The sequence below is a fragment of the Microtus oregoni genome, unplaced genomic scaffold (genome assembly GCF_018167655.1).
Source record: "Microtus oregoni isolate MIOR12 unplaced genomic scaffold, Mior012 000069F_ref0000032, whole genome shotgun sequence".
Taxonomy (NCBI): Eukaryota; Metazoa; Chordata; class Mammalia; order Rodentia; family Cricetidae; genus Microtus; species Microtus oregoni.
In genome coordinates, this window is record NW_024543976.1 from 7,528,123 (window position 1) to 7,547,944 (window position 19,822).

Sequence of the window (19,822 nt, forward strand, 5' to 3'; positions counted from 1 at the left end):
GCCATGGTTTATGGTTTCTAGTAGGTTAAGGAAGTAGGACTCATTGCATCTTCAGAGGCTTTGGTGCTGGAAGGGTGGATGCTTGCCAAGAACTTGACGTCACTGTCAATCCATCTGGAGGCCACGATTTAGCCTCTCTCTACAGCATCTGTCCTAGTGGTTTTGTGAGGAGCGCTCTGACATTTGGAACCCCATCGTTTGCCAAGTTAAGCAAATGTGGTGTCAGGTGCGAAACACACTGGTCCATGGAGCAGCAGCATCTTCAGTGACAGTGACAGTCCGGGAGGAAAGAAACAAGCGCTGCGGCTCTGTCAGGCCAATGCCCAAGTTATCATACAGAGGATAGAATCTGAGCAACAACTTAGGAGGCATGGGATTTTATACATTTAAACCAGAATTGCAGGTATGTGGAAACACAAGCAAAAATAATACCCAAACCAAACCAAACCAAAAGCACTTGTATATTGTATATGTTACTTAAAGTACCACGTGATGCTTCAGTATAACAGGTAGACATATATAATGCTCCAATCAAGGTAAATAGGTTTTATGTCTACTCAAAATGTTTGTAGGTTTTTGTTTATTTGTTTTTATAGTTTGGCAATGTTGGAAAAAACAGCCGTAATCTTCTTTGTGTTATGTAGGGCTTAGCTTGCTAGTTGACTACTTGCCCCCATTCTGTTTAGGTCATTTAAGCTAATTAGAACTGGTCTTGAACTCACGAGCCTCCTCATACTTGCTGAGATAATAGGTGTGTACCACCGTGCTTGGCTTCCAGCGCAGTTTTAAACTTCTGCGCAGAAGCCCACGGCAGCCAATCTATACCTTCATTTCCAACCCGTATCCTGGTGGGCACCGTGGTGTCTGCGTATAGTGGGTACTTGGCGTGGCACACGCAGGTGTGTGCATATGTCTTGAGTATGTCAGCTTGACATACATGCTCAGCCGGCTGAGATAGTGAGCCAGACAGATGCCTCGCCTTGAGGAGCACATGATCTCATGGACAGATGAATAGTTACTTCTGTTCCTCATAATAAGAGGCTTTGGGAGAAATGGGATTACAAGAAGCTCCATGAGTAGGTATGCCCAGGCCTTTCTCACCTGGAAGACAAAGACAAAGGCTTGCAGATCAGACCATTTCAGACACTTGCCCAAACTTTCTACCAGCTCATTGACAAGATCTACTCTGAAGATTGGGGGTGTCATCATGCAGAGCTTCTGAGACACTTTGTTGTCCTACTTATAGGAAATCCAACGAACAGAAGAAACTTTGCACACAGGTTCAAAACAGTGAGATGTAAAGATAAATGCCTTTGGAACTATACAATCCCCAAAGTAAAATATCTAGATATTTAGCTAATTCCACACAAAAGCACTAAGCTCTACCATAATCTGTCACTCAAACCTCCTGAAGTTAACACAGACACTCTCTCCTTTTGTCAATATGAAGACTCTTCAGAAAAGCACACACGGGTTTAAGAATACCTTGCCTAATGTCACTGAGGTCTTTTTAAAACCCATTAAAAACTGGAACCAAGCCTGCAGCTGTCAGCTGGTCTCAAAAGATAACCGAAAGCTTGTGGCTGGAGAATGCTAAAGTTCTTGGCACTCACTACTGCATGTCTGATGCCAGAGATTCACAAACCAGTGCCAGTTCTGCCTGCTGAATGTCAGAGCCACACCTGGCAGGCTGTATGCCCAGCACTTGGTGATCTCCGTGTAAACTGTACTCCAAAGGGATCAGTCATCGACAAATACTGATCTAATGAAGCTTTTGGTATGAAATCTTGTGCTTCGCAGCTCCTGTCCTCATTGGGGTTACAGCAAATTGAGATGCTCGTGTCCGTGTCATGGACATAGAAGCAGCCTCTAAATTCTTAACAGCAACACTGACTAAACGCATGGAGCCATCCTGATTTGTTAAAATCTGGTTTTCTTGGTTTGCTACAACCTGGTAGTTCATCTTGCTCCTCATGCCACTGTTCTACACCTCCACCCTCTTCATGAGCAATCCGGCCGGAAGTCTGCAGTTCAGCCGAGAGTATCTCCCATCTATTCTGGCTCACCCACCTGGGGCTCTAGTTCTCTGCCATTTCTTCAAATTCCTTCCAGGTGGCCATGGTGATATGAACAGAGCCCCGCATGGGGACTCCAGGTGTTTCCCCTGCTCTGTCTGTGAAGAATCTCTCCTCGGAGTCCTGTTTGAGTTCTATGTTGATATCTATTTCAGGTAGACGAGTCTCTCCAGAAGTAGAAGGGGTTGAACAATTCCTGGTCTAAGAGAGCCAAATCTGGGGAGCTGGTGCCAACCTCCGTTTTGATTTTTAAATCATTCTTATTACTGGCTGTTTCCTGATGAAGACGAAGTACAGAGAGTGAGGGACTGTCTATTGGAACATCTACGTCCCCTAGAGAGTTCCTAGATGTCGCTGGGCGGTGGTGGCACACACCTGTAATTCCAGCACTAGGGACGTAGAGGCAGAGGCAGAGGCAGGCGGATCTCTGTGAGTTTGAGGCCAGTCTGGTCTACAAGAGCTAGTTCCAGGACAGGCTCCAAAGCTACAGAGAAACCCTGAAACCCTGTCTCGAAAAGCCAAAAAGAAAAAAAGTTCCTAGATGTCACAGAAGCACAGGCTTTGAATATGCTTTCTAGTCTAGCGCCAGGACACTAAGATCTGAAGGAGCATCCTATGCTCTTCTACCACATGTGATATTTGATGCTATTTTTGTCACTTACCGCTCTGCTCTGTACTCTCTCCTTTAAATCATTGTGCTATTGTCTGAGACTTCAGTTCATGCTCACAATCTGTTTTGATCTAGTCCAGCTTCCGTTCCCTCCACTCTGTTCCTCTCCCATCCTTCAGATTATTCTCTTCTCACTTCACATTTCCTTTTATTCCCACTGAGTCCTCTCGGAGCTGCCTGTTTGTGTATCATCGATGGCCTCTCAGGAGCAGCCTCACTGAAGAAAACTTGCTCTCCCTCTTTCTATTCCATCAATCGTCAATTTCCAATAGCTCCTCGGCTGAGGGTGGGACTTCATTACCACCTCCCAACCCCGTGTTGAGATCTTTGTCTGGCTTACACATGTGCGGTTCTCCTGCAGCTCATAATTGCTGTGGCTTCCTATGAACAACTGCTTTGTTTTGTCCTAAAACTCCCATTCCATTGTAGCCGTCTTCCACCTCCGGATCTTATAATCTTTCTGCCTCTTGTTTGGGGTGATTCATGAGCACTTGCAGGGGGACTGTGATACAGATGCCCCATTTAGGGCTGAGCAGTCTGCTCTTATTCTCTACACCTTGACCAGTTATGGGTCTATGTTTCAAAACAGTCACCATGTATTGCAAAATGACGCTTCTCTAATAAAGGGTAAGAGACACACTAATCTGTGGACATAAGTCATTAGGAGTTAGTTTGGATATATTTATCAGAGGAAAAGTCAAATGGGGTCCATGACCTACCTATCCATAGGTTATTTGTGGTTATAAGCTTTTTATTATCTACAGTGACTGCCTTAAGCAAGGGCTTCAGAGCAAAAACCACAGCCTGAGGGGATTCTGTTCCCTCAGGCACTGACTTTGTCAAAGCTACTAAGGGAAACTTTATCTAAAGCTAGAGAACTCACAAGTCAAGGTTTGAGGTGGAATTCTGCTCACACAGCTAGGCTGAATAGCAAGTAGCTAACCTCCCTTTGCTGGCTTCAACCAAACAAGCCAGCAGCATCCTTCTCTCTGCCCCCAGTTAAAAACCCTGCACTACCCGTGTTTCCACCTGTTTCTACTTGCTGACTCAGCCTCCAGGGAGCCGGTTGATTTTATTTAATTAAGCACATCTTTAAATTGCTAACAAAAGCAGTAGGAAAAAAATGCAACACACTTTATAAAACAATACTCCTCAACAGTTACTGTCCCTGATAATAGTGTCAGGAGTGAGTTCTGGTTGAATGTCCTAAATACAATAGGCAACTAGTTTTTCACTCCTATAGCATTCTTGCCACTTAAACATACCTGAGTAAGATTGTGGATTGCTTTTATCCTCTTTCTCCCAGCTGTTTACAGCCTGATACTTCTTTCTTACAGAGCCTCACAAACTGGAGTGTGTTGGATAATTTTATGTCAATGTGACACAAGCAAAAGTTATGGGAGGAAAGGGAACCTTGATTAAGAAAATGCCTCCATAAGATGGGACTATAGGACATTTTCTTAATTAGTGATTGGTCATTGTGGGTGGTGTCATTCCTAGGCTAGCTGTCCTGGGTTTTGTAAGTAAGCAGGCTGAGCAAGCAGAGCCACACCCCTCTACAGCCTCTGCATCAGCTCCTGCCTCCTGGTCCCTGCCCTACTTGAGTTCCGATGCTCACTGCTTTTGATGGTGAACTGTTCTGTGGAACTGTGAGTGAATAAACTGTTTCTTCCCCAAGCTGCTTTTTGCCACAGTGTTTTTATCACTGTAATAGAAATCCTAACAAAGTTTTTGCAACACCTTCCTTAATCATTAGTAAACATTCCTTCTTGGGCCTGAGGAAGCCTTTGCCATTGTCATGCGTTTGAGGCTGTTATATATCTGTTCCCCCAACATTGAAACACTCCATCCTGCAGGGAAGCTCTGTTAGGCGGAAGATGAACAACTTCAGGAAGTTCCTAAAACTGATCAGATTCACTTGACTCTTACTGTTTGTTTTTGTTTGTTTTTCTCAAGCATAAACAAGCCAAACTGTGGAGAGTCACTGTCAGATAAGCCAAGCTATCAAGAAGACTCTGAAACCAGACCAACTGCCTGGGAGAAACAGAAACCAGCAGAGCTGCCTTCGAGAGGCAGATGAGTCACTTGGAAATGGCATTCGCCAGCTAGAGCAGCCTTTAGACTGTGTACTGGGCTCCAGGCCGCCAGCTTTTGTGAGCTGTCATCCAAGCTGTGGTGGGCTTTGGTGATGCAGCTATCTTTGAGCCATTTCTGCTTCTGGAAGCCACCCCTCACCTATATTCTTGTAAGTAACTGCTATAGGACTTACTGATTCACCAAGTTGGACCTTGATGGTGTCCACACTTTGTTCTGTTGTGAGCTTCCTACAGGAGTGAATAGATGTATTGCATCTCTTCAGGAACTGTCTTGTCATACACCAGAGGCATTGGGGCTCATGTCAACAACACACATTCAGTCAGGACTCCCCATGCCCACAGACTACTGTAGCCAGTTTGTTCTATCCAGACTATAAAGCTTTCTTCAAATTAGCAACGAGGCTGTTTCATTTGTGCTTACTGTAATAACTGATTTCCATCCAGAACTTTCCCTTTGCATAATTGGCTGTTTAATGTGGGAGGCCCAGTGGGCAAAGTTTAATCATTTCTATCTTTGTAATTAAATACCTGAACACTTAGATGCTGCTGCCACTCAAAGACATAAGTTCAATGTTTCTATGAACATAAGGGCTGGAGAATAAGGTGGAATGACCAGCTGGTGAAATAATCAGAACACATGCATTTATCAGTAGATTCACTGTATTCTAGGACAAATTTCATGATGCCTTTAAACACTAATTCGAAGTCCCATAAAAGACCACCAGTCATGTATGCAACAAACAAGAGCACTTTGTTAATCCAACATGTTGGGGTGGCGCGTGGCAACAATGAGAGAAGTCAGAGACTCCTTTTAAGCAAGTTCAGGGGAATTACAGGGAGGGGAGGTTAGTCTGGGTGCTGATCGGTGGCTTTAAACAAAAAGTTTACAGGTTACTATAGGATTGGTTGGTGGCTTAGTGGTTAGGAGCTTTTCACCTGCAGGGTGAGGGAAACTAACTTTAGTTCTCTTAAGCTTGAATAAGGCTGAAGGGCACCTTCTGATTGGTTTCCCCTGGGTTGCAGCTCTCCCAAGAACTGATTGCTTGTTCCAGTAAACTGAAATTGAGGCCTGGTCCCTGGCTGGGGTCATTAGAAACCTGTCCTGGCTCTGGTCTAGCTTCATGCAGTCTCAGTTTTTGCTTACTTATTGTCTTCCACTGTTTTCTTTTGTGATTTTAGCTGAACATATATTTGGTTCCATCTCTCCCACCTCTTGACATACCAATTATACCCTTATATAAAACAATTTTAGTGATTGACCTAGAGTTAGCAATGAAGAGCTATTACTAACCCAAAAACACTGTCATCTGCTATCATACCCCTTTGCAGATAATATCAGTCTTGATACTGGAGAGTCAACAGTTCCTCCTTCCCACTGCTCACAACCCTGCTGCCATTTACTTCCTCATCCACAAGACATGATCGGCAAGTACATTTCTGCTAGCATTTATCATCCTTAAACCAAGAGTGGAAAAATAAAACATTTTCATTCATTCCATTTATAGTACTCCATTGTATGTAAATCACTGTTAGTTAATTATATCTATCTATCTATCATCTACTTATCTATGAAACATTTCTTACTAGGTAAGTCTTATGAATTAGATTTGAAGTTTCCTCCTGAAAGGCCCATGTATAGAAAGCTTGGTACCCGGTATTCAGAGATGGTGCATTGACAGGACTCATGAGAGATCTGATCTTATGGCTGGATTAATTCATGATTCATAACTTGAGGAAATGCTTTCCCTGCCAGAGGTAAAGTTTACAACCCCCCAAATTTTCCCCTCTGGACTGCCAGCAGTTCACGAGCGCAGCTTAGTTTCCCACCAGCCCCAGCTCTCCAGTTGAGGCATTGTTTTTTTGGACCAGGATTCTCTGCATTCTTTTCTTTCTGCCACTTTTGGGGTAGCCAGGGATCCTAAAAAGTGACTACTTCTGTTCTCTAGTCTAGGAGAAGTTTTTAAAGTCCAGTTTGCTCCATCTTTCCCTGTGATGAGGACAAGGGGACAGTTTTCTGCCCCTGGGATGTAGGACCCCAGCACAGCCCCCTTTACAAACAGGCTTTAATACCTAGTTCTTGTTTTCCTGCTCTCATTTCAGTCACCAGTAAAGATCTGGTGAGCTAACACGGTCACGTGAACACTCAAAGACATCGTAGCGGTAGCTGCTTTCTACTGCGTACCTTCCCAGGCACTGATTCGAGCATTCTGCCTACATTATACACTGAGCAGTCTCTGGAGCGGTTGTAAAAATAACACCTGCTTCAGAGAGCGGTAAGAGTGGCGGTGTCCTCAGAGTGTGAGAGGCTCCTGACTCATCAGACATTAACCGAATCTTCAAAATCAACACTTGGCTTTGGCAATGTGTTTTTGTGTAAGCAAATCATTGATAAGAAAAATTAAAAAAAAAAAAAGCAGCACTGGCGCCCGCCCAGGCAATGAAATACAATCTTTAGTTAGCCCATTGCTTTTCACAAAATTTTTAAATAAATAAAGTGTGTCACTCTGTCGGAGACTAGAGGGCACAGACAGACCCTTTTGGTTGCTGCTATTATTTATTGCCGTAGCGCCAAGTCGGCCTGCCCCATGAATATTGTTGACTTAGAATGAATGAAATTATGGTGTATGTCAACAATCACACACCTTTGAAAGTACGTTAAAAGAAAGACTTCATTAACATATTGAGAAAATACATGCAGGCTAGATAAGCACTCTAATTTGGAAACAAAAATGTTTAACTCTAAATGTCAATCCACACCAATTAAAAGTACATGTTCAACTTGTCATGAGTAATATTGCTTTGTTTTTTCTTTTCTTCAAATCCAAAATTACAGAGCGAACTAAACCTTATTCTTGGCTATATGAATTCTATGCCTAACCGTAGACTGAAAACATTTTATAGCGGGTGTGGTGGCACACACTTTTAATCCCAGCACTGGGGAGGGAGAAGCAGGCAAATCTTGAGTTCGAGGCCTGCCTGGTCTACAAAGAAAACATTCTATATTTTAAACATACACTGGAGGGAAGGGCAATGTCTCACGGATAATGCAGGTGTGGTGTTCCTACAACATGTGGGTATATGTCACCTTCCGTGGCCACGGGTCCTCCAGCTGCAGTGAGCTGTAATCCAGACGATTCTCACCTAGAGATACAGGGCATGGCTACTGAGAGGTTGAGCTTTTTTCCCTTTCTAACTGTCCTTACACTTAAGGCAATCCTTCTGCCTCAGCTTCCTCAGTGCTGAACCACTATGCCAACTCAGATAACTTTAAGATCTATGTTGGACAAGTGTTACAAATTTGAGGTTTGAGTTTTATTTTTTTCTGGGATTTTTTTCTTAGAGTCAGTAGAGGGCGCCCAAGGCTTAATTTCCCACGCCAGACTGTTTAGCTTTGATTCTTTCGGCACTTTATTATGTTTTAAAAAAAATTTACGTTTTCCAATAGAACATCCCCATTGTCTTAGTGTGTGGGTGCACCCCTCGTGGTCCTGAGTTCCTTGCTCGTGCTCCGTCTCCTTCTGCTCCTGATTTGGACCTTGAGATTTCTGTCCGGTGCTCCCGTGTGGGTCTCTGTCTCTGTCTCCTTTCATCGCCTGATGAAGGTTAATATTCCTGAGGATGCCTATGTGTTTGTCTTTGTATTCACCTTATTTAGCTTCTCTAGGAACATGAATTATAAGCTCAATGTCCTTTATTTATGGCTAGAAACCAAATATGAGTGAGTACATCCCATGTTCCTCTTTTTGGGTCTGGCTTACCTCACTCAGGATAGTGTTTTCTATTTCCATCCATTTGTATGCAAAATTCAAGAAGTCCTTGTTTTTTACTGCTGAGTAATACTCTAATATGTATATATTCCATACTTTCAAGGCCAGCTGGCCTAGGTCTGAAAAAGCATGGGATAAATCCGGACTAGCTGAACATAGCGGACAATGAGGAATACTGAGAATTCAAGAACAATTGCAGTGGGTTTTTGATCCTACTGCACGTACTGGCTTTGTGGGAGCCTAGGCAGTTTGAATGCTCACCTTACGAGACCTGGATAGAGGTGGGCAGTCCTTGGGCTTCCCACAGGTCAGGGAACCCTGATTGCTCTTCGAGCAGATGAGGGAGGGGGACTTGATCGGGGGAGGGTGAGGGAAATGGGAAGCGGTTGTGGGGACGAGGCAGAAATCCTTAATAAATAAATAAATTTAAAAAAAAATTTACGTTTTGTGTATTTTTTTCTGTCTTTCTGTATGTTTATGCACCACGTGTATACCCGGTTCCTGCAGATGCCAGAAGAGGGCATCAGAGACCTCTGAAACAGGAGGCACAGACAGTTGTGAGCTACCCTGTGGGTACTAGGAACTGAACCCAGCTCCCCTGACGCCTTCTCTCCTGCCAGAGCACTTTCATTTTTAGAGATGTGATTTTCTTTCTTTTACACAAGCATTCAGCTGAGGGTCTGGAAGGAGGGCTCCATTGGTAAAATGCCTGTCATATGAGTATGCAGACTTGAATTCTGGTTGGTAAAATGCCTGTCGTCATATGAGTATGCAGACTTGAATTCTGATCCCCAGCAGCTGCAGAAAAGCCACATATGGTCACATTCACGTGTAACCCTAGGGATGGAGGGCAGAAACAAGCAGCCCATCTAGTCACTTTCCAGTACTGTGTTCTGTGAAGGATTTTGTCTGAAAAGACAAGGTGAGGAACCACAGTGGAAGTAGTTTGTACACAGAAAATACTGCTTTTCCAATGTAGACCTCTGGCCTCCACGCCAGCACACACAAACATTAAATAATTTTTGTAAAAATGTGACTTTATCCCAGTATAATTTTTGCCTGCATGTGTGTCCCTGCATGCAGGTGTGCACAGCATCTGTACATGCATTTCAATTTTCCTTTAAATCAAATTACAAGTGCAAAAATGTTGATACATGGTCTAGTGGTTTGATTGAGAATGGCTCTTGCAGCTTCATATTTGCATGCTTGTTTCTCAGTAATGGACCTGTTTGGGAAGGATTAGGAGGTGTGGCATTGTTGGAAGAGGTATGTCATTGGAGGGGGCTTTGTGGATCCAATATAAGTGCTCACTACTGTTCCAGCACCATGTCTGCCTGCTACCACGCTCCCCGCCATGATGATTATGGATTCACCCTCTGAAATTGCAAGCCCCAATTAAATGCTTCCTTCTGCAAGTTGTCTTGGACATGGTGCCTTATCACAGCAATAGAAAAGTAACGTAAACACACAGATGTTTTTATAATTAATTAATTATTTAAAAATGATTAATTCCAACTATTTTCTAAGTTACACTATACTTTGACTTGTTTTAGACTTTCTGACCACAGGAAGATTATTTATCTTTTATTTGCTTATGTACAGTTTTGTTGAATTGCAATATAGAATTATGGTATGAATCATGCCAGTTCTTTGATAGGTGTTTGTTGTTGTTTTAATGGATTCAGTTTGTGAATACAGATAGAAATGTATGTAGAAAGATAGTAACAGTGACTTTACTTACTGGATTAGTGTTTCAGCCGAGGCCTCATAGCTTGCTCATGTAAGCTGTACAAAAACGTGAGTTTTTTTTTTTAATGACCTTCAAATCAACAGTCACTTCAATACTAGACTCTGGATACGAGAGAGTGAAGTGGTCAAGAAAGTGTTCTTTTATTTATTTATTTATTTATTTATTTTTTATTTTATTTATTTATTTAATTTTTTTTTTGGTTTTTCAAGACAGGGTTTCTCTGTGGCTTTGGAGCCTGTCCTGGCACTAGCTCTGTAGACCAGGCTGGTCTCGAACTCACAGAGATCCGCCTGCCACTGCCTCCCGAGTGCTGGGATTAAAGGCGTGCATGTGTTCTTTTAAATAAAAATCAGGCGAGCTGTGGAGTTTCTCTTCTCCATCCAGATGTGGTGCTCATGCCATTGTTAGTCAATTCAAAGTGAGGGGGATATTTGAAAAGAACCAATCAGAGCTAGACAGATGTTCCCTAGACCTCGAGGACGCAGCAATCGGTATCTGTCTCAGGTGTTCTAAAGGTAAGAGCCTGGCCGAAGCTCTCAGCACATGTAGGAACTCAGTTGCCACTAATAAAGCTTTTCCTTTTGGCTCGATGTTAACATAATAACGATGTTAAAATAATAACACAGTGTGTGCTTAGTGTGGATTTCTCTATCTTTGAACTGTCTTTCTTGATCATTGGATTTTAAATATGCCTTTTTGGTGATCCAGGATCCCTGTTCTTTGATGTCACATACTGTGTAACCCTGTGTCTTTTTTCTGACAAGTTTATCTCACTTATTATAATATTTGCTGTTCAGAGATCTTCCAAAGATCTTACTGTGCTTTTATTAATGGCATTCGCCATGCTGTGTTCTCCTTTCTTGACCTTAATTAATTCATCTGTGTTTCTGCATTCCCTTTTCTGCCTCAACACTAATTTGATTTCTGAATTCTATAGATTTACCTAATTTTATTTTTTATATTTTATATAGTTTTACTATTTTATTTAAATAATATTTATTTTTTTATTTTACATATCAACCAGTTTCCCCTTCATCCTCTCCTCCCATCGCCTTCCCGATCCACTCCTCCTCCACCTCCTTTCAGAAAGGGGCATGCCTCCCATGGTGTACAGAGCACGGGACATCAAGTTGAGGCGAGACCAAGCGTGCCCAGGTAATCCAGCATGGGGAATGGGTTACCAAAAGCCAGCAAAACACCAGGGAGAGGTCCTGGTCTCACTGCTAGAATCCCTTACTAAGACACCAAACTACAGAATTGTCACACCCATGCAGCTGGGCCTAGGTTGCTCTCATCCAGGCTCCCTGACGGTTGGTCCAGTGTCCATGAGCTCCTGCAAGCTCAGGCCAGCTGCCTTTGCGGGTTCCCCCATTGACTCCCCTGGCTGGGACAGTCCCTCCTCTCTTTCTTCCACAAGACTCTTGGAGCTCAGCGCAGTGCTTGTCTGTGGGTCTGCCTCTGCTTCCATCAGCTACTGGATAGACTATCTCTAAAAGCAATTAGGGAAGTCACCAATCTGCTTACAGTAGATGGCCAATTCAGGCGCCCTCTCCACCATTGCTAGGAGTCTTAGTTGGGGTCATCCTTGTGGATTCATGGGGTTTTCCGTGGCACCAGGTTTCTTCATAACCCCATCAAGCCATCTCTTTTGTTACTCTGCCCTCTACCCTCATTTTAAACAGCAATTATCTCAAAGCAACACTAGAAATTTAAGCACTCAAAGCTTCTGTGTTTAAACTTTTAAACAAGAGAAACAAACCTAGCTTTCTGGTTCTTAAATCTCACTGCCCAGCAGAATTTTTTAAAAATGTTTTTAGCTTGTTCTTTTGATTAGCATACATAATACTAAGTAAGGTTTTAATGTTGCTACTTAATTTCTAAAATTTTAGACACTGCCTATTGGCTGTGGCCTTTGTCTCTTGATAAACTACTTACTACTTGTTCTGGAACTATTTTTTCCCCATGATCCTAGTATTTCTCTTTTGGATATTCTACTTCCTGGACTCTATGATTTTTCATTTCTTAGTTCCCCAGATGTTTTGAGATGACACATCCTTCTGTCCATGACTGGAGAGGGAGCACTGGGGAGGTAAGCTCTCAGGGTCTGCCAGCTAGTTATGGTGTTATAACTCCAGCATCTGGGAGGCTGAATCAGTGTGGTTGTAAATTCAAAACAAGACTGGGCTATACCACTGTCTCCAGAATGAACACGCCTATCTGGAGACATGCATGGTGGACTAGGAGTTAGATAAGTTCCCTGATAGACAGACAGAGAGGAGTCATGAGTGGGAAATAAAAATAGTGAACTTCCGAGATGGCTTCCTCCTCACCACCTAACCTGGGTGTTTTCTCCTGCCAGTGGGGCATCTGCTGGTTCCTTTCCTGTGTTTTTTCTGCAAATGGACGAGTGCTTCTCAAATTAGGTCACTGGTTTGATTTTTTTTTTAATGATTAGTTCTTCTAGTAAAAATATTTACAATGTTCAAGGTGGGCTAGGTTGTAATAGGGTTGAGGTGGCGTTTCTCTTGGCTGCCCTGGGACCGGCTCAGTAATTAGAACCTCAGCCTATGTGTTTGGGGCACTAGGCTAAGACCCCTATTATTATTCCAAGAGTAGGACTCTATCTGCAGCGATTATAACTATAGAAGCATAGGCTCAATTAAAAGGTGATTCCTCCGTCAACTGTAATTGTTTCAGGAAGAGGAGGTACTCTAAAAATACCGTGTGTCCTAAGATATTTGTCAGTGGCGGTATACGGGGAAAGTATATAAGCAGAAGATGGCTGACTATTACTATTAAGATGCTAGAAAAACAATGGAGGGAAAATACACTGAGGGGAAACAACATAGACAAAGGGGAAGGATGGGGAAGCTCTGGCTAACGGAGGATGAAAAGAGAAAAGGGCAAAGAAAAGCAATAAGATGACCCTATTAATCACAGCTCTAGAGGGGCTAAGACTAGGGATCTCTAGTCCCAAGCCAGCCTGAAGTCTTGAAACAGCCTATCCAAACGAAAGCGGCGAAGAAAAGAAGGGGGAAAAAAAATCCCAAATGACAATGGGACCGGACAAAGCTGGCTTGCCAAATTACCTCAGGCATTGAGTAAAGAAGTGCAAAAGTGAAGAGTCTGTTGGAGTTTAGATCTGACTCTGGACTCTCACCTCAGCGCTGGCTTCGGTATTACCTCTGAGCAGTCTTTCCTAGGCTCATGGACACCAGTTACATCCTGAGAAGGTCTTTGCTGTCGGGCGTGTGTATGCTAGTCATGCTTCGGAGAAGCCAGTCTCCTGATGTCAGGGTGTGCTGGGGATGGGCGTCTGTGGTCCATGCTGGACTGTAGCTCAGGTCAGTTCTGACTCAGAGATTCTTCCCTGCTGTCCAGAAGTATTCTTCAAGTCAGGTATAGTCTGACGGTGCTTGCTCTGGGTCTCCAAGTGTGTGGTCAAGTGGCGTCATTTTTTCCCCCAGAGTCACCAAGCCAAGGGCTCTTCAGGAGACTTTTGACAACGGTTTCTTTCCTCTGCTCCCCCAGTGCCTCCCCATCCTCTGCAGAGCAGCTGCTATGTTTGCCAGGCCCCCCCTCTCCATCCCCACCTTCCTAAGTGCATTCTCACTGTCTCTGTCACTCCAGTTATTCTCCAGAGCCTCTGTTAGTTAGAATTGCTGTGCTGATTTCAGAGTTCCCCCTTGATCTGTGGTCCTGGCCTTCTGCAGTTGTACCCCCTCTCACTCCTGTTCCTGGGGACACACTCTGAGCTTCCCATTTTCTCTCCAAGCTTTCTTACTTCGCTTTGCTACCTAAACTACGGCTTTTCTGTGGCCACAGCCTTCTATTTATAACTACCTACCTAGCTACTCTCAGTTGGAGATTCTAGCAGCCGGTGCATAAATGTCATTTGCCATCTCCCTGTATCCTATAGACAATCGTTTAAAGATGCCAAGCTCTACCCATCCTTCATTGCCCATCTTGGGACTGTGTCTGGTTTTGGCCGCCCGAAGATCCCTCGTCCAGAAATAATCATCACCTTTTGAACAGAAATACCGCATTATATACTACCCCTGGCTTTCTTAATAGCTTTAGATCACACAAAGTTTGGGAAAGAAAGGGCAGGGATCCACATCGAACACCCCAAACAGCATCAGGTGCAAACACACAATGTAATGAGGGTGCAATGCAACAACCATTAGACACCTGTTAGTGACTTAGCGTCTGTCTGCTCCATTTATCTATACAATGAATTACTATATGAATCACTATACTCATCCTGCTTAGTTCGTCGAGTTGCAGTAAACTAAAATATGCGCACATAGAAATACTTTATTAAGAATGTTAGAAACCTAAGATACTTTTATTTGATATTCCATCAGTGTTTATTGAGCTAATAAAAACATTCTAATGGATGTATGTTTCCTGTTTCATGGAAATGAGGGGAAGAACGTTTGAAGCGGGTATGCCTTGCATATTAATACAAGTGAATCTTTCATTTGAGGAGAAGTGAACTTAAGTGATGAAGTAGCAGGTTGAAATTGCAGATGATTTCTAGAACTCATAGATGGAGAGTGTTGCCCGTGCATACAAAACAAGCCCATCACATTCATTTAAAGTACCACAGACAGGATCTAAAATAACAGTATAGTGGCTGAGAGCACTGGCTGCTCTTCCAGAGGACCTGGGGTCTATTCCCAGCACCCACATGGCGGCTCACGCCTGTCTGTAATTCCAGCTCCAGAGCATCTGACACCCTCTTCTGGGCTCCCCATGCATCAAGCATGTACAGTGTACAGACATATGTGTGGGCAAACACTCACACACATGAAATAAAAACAAATAAATTTTTCAAAAAACAAACTGGGTGGTGGAGGTGCACACCTTTAATCCCAGCACTTGGGAGGCAGAGGCTGGTGGGCTTCTGGGAGTTTGAGGCTAGCCTGGTCTACAAGAGCTAGTTCCAGGACATCTAGGGATGTTGCACAGTGAAACCGTGTCATAAATAAATAAATAAAAATAAAGCACAATAGAACATTGAAGGTGAGTGAGAAAATAATCCAGTTGCTGTACCTATTGAGTTGGCATCCAAGTGTATTCCACCACTTCTAGCCTTCAGCATGGTGGCAAAAATATTTCTGAAAATACTCAAAAATATTAGTACTTTTTGTGAAGTTCATATTTTTTGAGTATGTATAGCTTAGTAGTTAAGAGTAAAACTTGGAAACCAGATTGACTGAGCCTTGTTCTGTTGCAGTCACAAAGTACTCTTGCCAAAAACAACTCAGAGGAGCTGTGTTAGTAAGGGTTCTCTAGGGGAACAGGACTGATAGAACGAACAAATATAATCAATATATATAAGACTAATGGGCTGGGTCCCTTCTAAATCAGTCAGCAAGCAAGGCAATGCCCAAAACAATGCCTCACATACATCCCTACAGGTCAATCTGATGTAGGCAATGTCTCAACTTATGTACCCACTTCCTAATTAACCCCAGGTTGTGTCAAGTTGACAGTCAAGACTAACCAGCAAGAGTCTGGAGAGATGGCTTAATGGTTAAGACCACTTTTGCTCTTGCAGAAGACCAGAGATCAGTCTCTGGCACCCATGTTAGAGAGATCACAGCTGCCTATAACCCCAGCTCCAGGCTTCTGTGGGCACCTCTGCTCACATGTACACGCTCACATACAAACACACAAGTACACACAATTAAAAAAGAATAAAAATAATCCTAAGTTAACAACCAGAACAAGTTTAATGTTTGGAAGTTTAATGTTTGGATCTTTCACTTGCTAGTGACACCACCCAAGTTATTTAAGCTCTGTATTCCTCGTTATGAGTATTAAGTGAATTGATAAATGCTGATCTTAGTGTGACATGTACATGTACAACAGCTGACACATTATCTGTGTTAATAGTCAAATTGTTCCTTTCTGTTCAGAGGAGTTAGGCTCCAAGGATCGTGTGGGTACAAAAGTCTCTAGCTGTTCATATTCTTTATGTAAGACAACATGCTATCTTCATAGAACTTATGCACACCCTCCTAAGTTCTGGAAACAATCTACTGACTACTTACAATACCCAGTTCTGTGTGCTGTGGAAATAATTGGTGTATTAATTATGTGGGGGAAATGTTGTGAGATATTTGATCGCACTGTGAAACTCCAAGACTGTGTTAATAAAATTCACCTTAGATCAGGTGGCAGAGCAAGTGACTAGGTGATAGGAATTAGCCATTGAGGGGTTGGAGGGGCCAGGAATAGGGATGAAGAGACACAAGAAGGAATAGGAAGGGACTTAGAGATTCATAGTCTTTTTGGTTTGGGACAAGTGGAGAGACAATTCTCTTGCTGGGTTTCTGGAAAAGGAAGGTTAGGGGTTGCTTCTCAGTTCCTCTGATCTAACAGGTTTTCACCACAACATCTGACTCCCAAGCCTTTATTGGTAAATAGAACAATAGAGAGGCTTATTATTTCTTATGAATGCCCAGCCTTAGCTTGGCTTATTTCTTGACAGATTTTCTTAAATTATTCCATCTACCTTTTGCATTTGGATTTTTACCTTTCTCTATTTCTGTACAACTTTTCTTTCCTTCCTATTTCATGTCTGGCTGTGTGGCTGGTTGGCTGGCCCCTTCTTTTCTCACTTCTTCTCTTCTTGCTTCTTCCTTGAGCCTCCCTTCCCAGATTTCTCCTTCTATTTATCCTCTCTGCCTGCCAGCCCTGCCTATCCTTTCTCCTGTCTTGCTGTTGGCCATTTATATCTTTATTAGACCAATCAGGTGTTTTAGACAGGCAAAGTTACACAGCTTCACAGAGTTAAACAAATACCACATAAAAGAATGCAACACATCTTTACATCATTAAAACAAATGTCCCATAGCAAAAACAAACGAAACACTTCTTCAAATAATATTCTACACCACCAGGGTAAAGCATTTGAAATGCGAAGCTAAACAGGGTTCATAAGACTGGAAGGTAGGATAGTGATCTTTTTTTTTTTTTTTTTTTTTTGGTGTCTTTGGAAGGGTTAAATGACCTCCTAAGATTCAATGCGGAGTTGAGTAACTAAAATAACGGTACTTTAGGGGATTAAATGTAAATTGTCTTAGTTGATTTTTTTTATTGAAAAAAAATTTCTGCCTCCTCCCAGCCTCCCATTTCCCTCTCCCTCCTCCCACTCCTCTCCCCCTCCCCACACTCCTCTCCCCCTCCCTCTCCAATCTGAAGAAGGTTCCCTGCCCTGTGGAAAGTCCAAAGCCCTCCCCCCTCCATCCTGGTCTAGGAAGGTGAACATCCAAACTGGCTAGGCTCCCACAAAGCCCGAACATGAAGTAGGATCAAAACCCAGTGCCATTGTCCTTGGCTTCTCAGCAGCCCTCATTGTCCGCCATATTCAGAGAGTCTGGTTTTATCCCATGCTTTTTCAGTCACAGTCCAGCTGGCCTTGGTGAGCTCCCAATAGATCAGCCCCACTGTCTCTGTGGGTGGGTGCACCCCTTTTGGTCCTGACTTCTTTGCTCATGTTCTCCCTCCTTCTGCTCCTCATTGGGACCTTGGGAGCTCAGTCTGGTGCTCCAGTGTGGGTCTCTGTCTCTATCTCCATCCATCGCCAGATGAAGGTTCTATGGTGATATGCAAGATATTCATCAGTATGGCTATAGGATATGGTCATTTCAGGTTCCCTATCCTCAGCTGCCCCAGGAACTAACTGGGGACATCGCCCTGGGCACCTGGGAGCCCCTCTAGGTCCATGTCTCTTGCCAACCCTAAGATGGCTCCCTTAATTAAGATATGTGCTTTCCTGCTCCCCTATCCAACCTTCCTTTATCCCAATCATCCCGTTTCCCCAAGTTCCCCCCATCCTCCAAGGGCATTTGTTCAACTATGTTCATAGCAGCATTATTTGTAATAGCCAGAACCTGGAAACAACCTAGATGTCCTTCAATGGAAGAATGGATGAAGAAAGTGTGGAATATATACACATTGGAGTACTACTCAGCGGTAAAAAAACAACGACTTCTCGAATTTTGCATGCAAATGGATGGAAATAGAAAACACTATCCTGAGTGAGGTAACCCAGACCCAAAAAGATGAACATGGGATGTACTCACTCATAATTGGTTTCTAGCCATAAATAAAGGTCAGTGAGTCTATAATTTGATATCCTAAAGAAGCTAAATAAGAAGGTGAACCCAAAGAAAAACATATAGCTATCCTCCTGGTTATGGGAAGTAAACAAGATTGCAGGGCAAAAAATTGGGATCTTGGGGATGGGGTGGGAGGGGGGTAAGGGGAGATAGGGAGAGAAAAGTGAGTAGGATAGTGATCTTAAATTAAGCAATTGTCAGAGAGGATGCACCAGGTAGGACCAGAGAACAAGTCAAGTCAACAGGAAAACCTCGTTGTAAACCAGCAAGTCACCTTTGATGGATTTACAGGAAGTAAAATGAGCTTTGGCTGCCTGTATTAATGCAGGGGTTCCACTATCACAGAAGAAGATGATCTTACATTCATTTCTGCTCAACTTTAGGGAGCATTCTGGTATCATTCCAGGGATGGCTTGGCTAAGTTTATTTTACTGAAGTCAATATTTGAAACATGATTAGTAAAAACTCAGAGAGAAATTGGGGTTCAACCTAAAGATCTGAAAAGCAAAACAGCCAGCCACTGGCTCTTACCTTGACCTCAGTCTGAAATGGCGATCCTGCTTCCTGGAACCTCAGAATGAGACTGTGTTGAGGGCTGTTTCCTCCCATTTTATAATCCTCTCTAGGGCTGGATTAAAGGCTTGTACCACCGTGATTAAAGGTATGCACCACTTGTTTCCTATGTCAACTAGTGTGGCTACTGGGATTAAAGGTGCATGTCATTGTGGCTACTGGGATTAAAGGTGTGTGTTACCATAACCTGATCGTCTGTAAGGCTGACCAGTGGGACTGTTTTACTCTCAGATCTTCAGGCAGTCTTTCCTTATTAAAAATACAATTGAAACATCACTGTAAGTATTAAAATAACTTTTTATTGTACAAAGACTCCAGTCTGTGAGAGAAGGGAAGGGCATGAAGCATGACTGAAAAATGATTGGATCATTGACTCATTATAGAGAATCTTCAAGGTAAATAACACAGACAGGAAAACAAGCATTTAGTAAAGTCCCTAGTAGAGTTATCTAACTTCAGTGTGAAGGCATTTTTCTATTGAGAAAGAGGAGACAGCATCTAAGAACCTCTCTTTTCACTGTTGGAAACTGAGTTCTTTTTAACAAAAAATACTATATTTTTAAGTGTGTGTGTGTGTGTGTGTGTGTGTGTGTGTGTGTGTGTGCGCGCGCCATGGCGGCCAGAAGAGGGCATGTGGTCCTCTGGAACTGGAGTTACAGGAGTTGTGGACCACCTGACATGGGAACTGAACTCAGGTCCTTTGCAATAGACATATGCATTCTTAACCACTAAACCATTTCCCTAGCCCAGAAATTG

At 43.0% G+C, this 19,822-nt stretch overlaps 1 pseudogene; it reads right to left on the bottom strand.

The window, feature by feature from the left end:
- Nucleotides 1-222: 222 nt before the first annotated feature.
- LOC121440604 lies at nucleotides 223-11,202 on the bottom strand (annotated as a pseudogene).
- Between the last annotated feature and the right edge of the window lie 8,620 nt (nucleotides 11,203-19,822).